The sequence below is a fragment of the Chiroxiphia lanceolata genome, chromosome 15, assembly GCF_009829145.1.
Source record: "Chiroxiphia lanceolata isolate bChiLan1 chromosome 15, bChiLan1.pri, whole genome shotgun sequence".
NCBI lineage: Eukaryota > Metazoa > Chordata > Aves > Passeriformes > Pipridae > Chiroxiphia > Chiroxiphia lanceolata.
The window spans coordinates 1,806,552-1,811,869 of NC_045651.1; the positions used below are offsets into that span (position 1 = coordinate 1,806,552).

The 5,318-nt window shown below is 53.2% G+C and overlaps 1 long non-coding RNA gene and 1 other non-coding gene across 3 annotated transcripts; both read left to right on the top strand.

The window, feature by feature from the left end:
• Positions 1 to 946: 946 nt before the first annotated feature.
• On the top strand, positions 947 to 2,619 carry LOC116794328. Of its 2 annotated transcripts, none has more exons than XR_004359755.1 (3): positions 947 to 1,059; positions 1,404 to 1,721; positions 2,310 to 2,619. It is a non-coding gene; the product is annotated as an uncharacterized LOC116794328 (long non-coding RNA). The 2 variants fall into 2 exon arrangements; XR_004359756.1 differs by lacking the exon at positions 947 to 1,059 and adding an exon at positions 1,083 to 1,295.
• Positions 1,950 to 2,152, top strand: LOC116794621. Its single transcript, XR_004359829.1, has one exon. It is a non-coding gene; the product is annotated as a small nucleolar RNA SNORA74 (small nucleolar RNA).
• Positions 2,620 to 5,318: the final 2,699 nt, after the last annotated feature.

Consider the following 5,318-nt stretch of genomic DNA (forward strand, 5'->3'; position numbering starts at 1 on the left):
GCAGGCGTCTGTGCACCATGAGCCACACGCTCATGCTCAACACCCGCATTGGTGGGCACGGCCTCGTCTCTGCCCTGTCCTCTCTTTCAGCAGATTCAGCCCTCTGAAGTACTGCACCTGGGTCTGGGCAATCCCAGGTACGAGTACAGACGGGAAGAAGAATCCATTGAGAGCAGCCCTGCAGGGAAGGGGTTGGGGGTTCTCATGGATGGAAAGCTGCACATGAGCCAAGTGTGCACTGGCAGCTCAGAAATCCCTCATGTGCTGGGCTGCATCCAAAGAGGAGTGGGCAGCAGGTCAGGGGGGATTCTGCCCCTCTGCTCTGCCCTTGTGAGACCCCCCCCCCCCGCAGAGCTGCCTCCAGCTCTGGGATCCAACAGCACAAGGACGTGGAGCTGCTGGAGCAAGTCCAGAGGAGGCCAAGGAGATGCTGCCAAGGCTGAAGCCCCTCTGCTCTGGAGCCAGGCTGGGAGAGCTGGGGGGGTTCACCTGGAGAAGAGAAGGATCCAGGGAGAGCTGAGAGCCCCTTGCAGGGCCTAAAGGGGCTCCAGGAGAGCTGGAGAGGGACTGGGGACAAGGGATGCAGGGACAGGACAAGGGGGAATGGCTTCCCACTGCTAGAGCAGGTTTAGATTCGATATGGGGAAGAAGCTGTTCCCTGTGAGGGTGGTGAGGCCCTGGTCCAGGTTTCCCAGAGAAGTGCCCCATCCCTGGGAGTGTCCAAGGCCACGTTGGAGCAACCTGGGCTAGTGGAAGGTGTCCCTGCCCACGGCAGGGGGTGGGACGAGCTGATCGTTAAACCAGCCCAACCTTTCTGTGCCTGTGACTACGGATGGATTTCCACCGCCTGCCGGGCGGTCCCGCCCCGGGGGGAGCGGCTGAGGCGAACGGGGCGGCGCCTGCGGAACGACCTCGGCCGCGCGGCGAGGCCCGCCCTCTCTTTGCGCCCACCGCCGCGTGGGGAATGGGAGAGACCCGCGGCCGTGAGGGGAGGGAACGGCCCTGGGCCGGGCCGGGCCGGGCGTCCCTCGGGCCGTCGCCATGAGAGGCCGCCATGAGGTAACAGCCGTGAGGGGAGGGGAGCGGGGGAGGGAAGGCGCCGGCACCGGGGCTGCAGACCCGGCGGTTCCTCACCGCGCCCCGGAGCTCCGGGAACGGAGAACGCCACCTGAAATATTTCCATTTTTTTTTATTTACTTGTTTCTACCGGCCGGAAGGCGCTGGGCCCGCGGGTCCCCCGGCACAGGGGGTGCTCTGCCCGCTGTGCCGTCCGGCACTAGCTCCTCGTGCTTACGGTTTGATAGCTTTTTATCCCTCCCATACGGCAGGGCCCAACTGTTAAACTCTGTGAATACAGATTTAATTGACTATTTTTAGCGGCGTTTCTCCTGTGCTCTCTTTAGGGCATCAGCTGATGGGAGGCTCGGGCACGTGTGAGGGGGTCGCACCCGGAGCTCAGGGTGGCCGAGAACCGTGCGAAGGGAACAAACCTCGAAGGCAACAAACCTCAGGTGACGGGTCCGCACGAGCCGCCGCCCACGAGTTGTGCTGAGGGGGAACAGCCGCGTGAGGCCCCTCCAGGAGAACAGCGGTGCCTGTGGAGATGTAAAGGGACAACCGGTGCATGAGACACAGGGAGATCTCGGGAGCATCTCAAGCAGCGTGGATGAGGTTGTGACCCTGAGCCAACGAGGGGAGATGGGCAAACACTCCGTTCTGTTGTTAGTAAACTAAACGTCCTCTTCTGGTTGTGATCGAGGTCCTGTACCAGCCTCAGGTCCTGAGGGTGGAAAGAATAACCTGGTTTATCCAGCAATAAGTTTACCTAACCTACATTATCTATTCCACTTGCTGGAGGAAACCCTGATGAGAGGAGGTATCACCAGAGGGTTGTACTTTGTGCCTCCACTTCCTTCAGTCCTTTAAACCCTCAGTTTTGAGTTGTTTCTCCCAGTGGTAGTCAGCTGCCTGTGGCTGCTCGGTGCCTGTGCCAGTGTTATGCTGCTGGGAGAGAAAGGTGCTGCCGAGTCCTCCTGGCACCACTGGTGCCGTCCTGGTGCTCGGTGGTGCTGGGTTTTGGCAGTGCTCTGCATGCCTGAGAGTGGAGTAACTCCTGCTTGTGGAGTTAGAGCCTAGATTGGATGCAGACAACACACAGAAAATTGAAAAATCTACTGCAGACACTTTGTTTATTGTACATCTTTTATATAAAAATGAAGGTCAGCTACTTAACTGCTCAGTGTAAAGGTTGAGTTTGAGGTCTTTCAGGATCCTCCTATTAACTGTCTTTGCTGGTTTTTTAATTACAGGCAAGTGTCCTGGGGCTTGCTGGAGCAGCAGGAGTGGCCAGAAGAAAAGAAAGAAGCTGTTGGTGCTGCTCTGAAAATCCCTGTTTGGAAAGGATTGGGAAGATGGAACCTTGGAAGCCCACAATTGAAACGAGGCTATAAGAAAATGACTTATTTTCAGGATCTGGATGTAGGAATTTCAAACATCAGAGGTAGTTTGGGGCAGGGTATAACAAGAATTATGTGTACAGTTCTTTAATTGTTAATCTCTTCTCACTGATTGTTTAAAGTATATTTCATGGGACCTCAATTAAACTTATTTGTATTTAAACTTGCTCAGTTTGGTTTTCATTATCTTGTAAGGCTTTGAAAGTCACATTGAAATGTTTTTAAGAAATAGTTCAGTGTCTAATTGCAGTGCAGATTTTTTTTTCAGGGCTTTCCTAATTTTTAAATATCCCTGTTTACCCATGAGCCTTTCTGCCATCTCAATATCCTGATCTTAATACACAGTTTTTATACTGCACATGGAAATAATTGTTAAAATACTCAAGATTATTGGGAAAAAAGCTTTTTCTTAGTTGAAACCTATGACATCCATAAATTTCACTGTTTCTATGGGAACAAATCCCACCTGTAATTTCCCATGGGTTTATATTGTGCCCAGCGATCTCCCCCTTTCCCAGGGCTGGGTGCCTGCCTGCTGACAGCCAAGGAACACTCACTGTGCCAGGGGGCTCTGCTGCTGGACCTGGTAATTCCAAAAGTGGCAAAAAGTGGGGAATATGGGCTCTGTCAGCCACATAAAGCAAGTGTTTTATAGACAACAAATACATGCTGACAGGCCTATTTCCTAAAAAAAAAAGTCTCTGCAATAAAGTTCTTATGATATTCATCTTGGCTGAACGTAGGACTCGTAGGCCTGGTTGTGCTGTACGAAAAGGCAGGAGGAAAGGATAGAGAAAGTGTTGGCAGTGGTGAGTATCCCATCAGAGGAGCTGGGAAGGGCTGCAGAGCTCTGCTCAGTGAATGCCTCACACACTACCAGAGCTCTGCTGAGCACCTGCAGCTCTCAGAGTCCTGCTTTTCCCCCATCACAGAATGGTTTGGGTTGCAAGGGACTGTTAAGATCATCTGGTTCCACCCCCTGCCATGGGCAGGGACACCTTCCACTAGCCCACGTTGCTCCAAGCCCCATCCAACCTGGCCTTGGACACTTCCAGGGATCCAGGGGCAGCCACAGCTTGTCTGGGCAACCTGTGCCAGGGCCTCACCACCCTCATAGGGGAGAATTTCTTCCCAATATCCCATCTAACCCTGCCCTCTGGCAGTTTGAAGCCATCCCCCCTTGTCCTGTCACTGCAGGCCCTTATAAATTGTCTCTCTCCATCTTTCCTCTTGGTTCCTTCAGGCACTGGAAGGCCACAGTCAGGTCACCCCAAAGCTTCTCCAGGCTGAACAATCCCAGCTCTCCCAGCCTTTCCTCCCAGCAGAGCTGCTCCATCCCTCTGATCATCTTGGTGCCTCCTCTGGACTCTCTCCAGCAGCTCCATGTGCTCCCTGTGCTGTTCCCCAGGGCTGGAGGCAGCTCTGCAGGGGGGTCTCAGCTGAGGGGCAGAGGGGCAGAATCCCCCCTGCCCTGCTGCCCACGCTGGGGGATCAGCCCAGGGCACGGGGGGTTCTGGGCTGGTTTGTGTCCAGGCTTTGCATACAACTGGAAAATAAAACACACAGGGATGTCATAAAGCTTCTCCAGTGGTCAGCACGAGCACAGGCTCCAGGATGTGGAGCTCAGGGTTGCCCCTGCAGCCCTGTGTTAGCAGGAAGATGATGGTCAGCACAATCAATCAGGGTCAAAATGATTCACCTCTCCCTGGCTTTGGTGCCTTGACGGAAGGACAACAAGGAAAATTGGGAGAAAACCCATGTAGTCCAAGAGTGGCATTAAAATAAAGCCAGGAAACGGAGTAGTACCTGCATTTTGCATGTTGGAAATGTCAATATGATATATGGTTCCATTTATTAGCACCATAGATTTTGCAATCCATATATGACTTCTACTGGGCAAAAGTGGCTGGCTTGCTTTACCTTGGCTCTGCTTTTACTGCTCTGCAGCACCAGAGCACAGGAGGATTGTTAACTGAGATTTACATGCTTGTTTTTAAACACTTAATTGTTTTTTATTCTGAGCTTGTTAAGAGCTGAATTTCTTGTCATTGTTCTGAGTATTGTTATATTATTTCAACACGTATTTTGTACTAATCCCATTTTTTAAAAATACCTTCTGTGTTATTGTTTCATTGTGCTCTGCAGCCACACGTAGAGAAGAAAAACCAGCCTATGATGAATTAAAAAGGCAGATTTTTTCCTTTCCCCTGGAGATTTCCCTGAATTCACATGCACATCCTCCCCTTTGTAAAGCGACGATGGAGAGACTGGTTCCTTAGCCACAAAATTAAATAGGGAATAAAGATATTCACTATGAAAGAACCCCAAATAAGAAATAATTGCCCAGTTGTAGGAGTACTTTGGTGATAAAGCACCGATTTCGTCAAGGCAGAGGCAAGGGGACCTCTCCTCAGCCAGCACCAGGTGGCAATGTTGGATTAGAGGAACAGCAAAGCCTCGCACACTGGCTGCGGCGGTTTTTTACCAGAATCTTCTAAAGAACCACAGAGTCACCGGGAGGCCATAATTTTAACTATTTTAGCGATGGTGCCACCAGCGTTGTGCTGAGGAGAGCGCGCCTTGGTTGGGCTGGGTGCGCGAGTCCGGTCCGGGCGCTGAGGGACCGTGTGTGCCCTGGGGCACAGGGAACGGTGCTTCGGGAATTAGAGGATACCGTGGATACCCTGGGTGCTCTGGATACCCTGGATACCCCGGCAAACCGCTGGTGGCGATGCCGCTCCCCGGGCGGGGGCTGAGGGGGGACTCAGAACAGCGCACCCCTCCCCCCCCGCCCGCCCGCCGAGGAGGGGGCGTGGCCGCCGCCTCGCCCCGCCCCCCGCGCCTTTCCCATGGTGCCCCGCG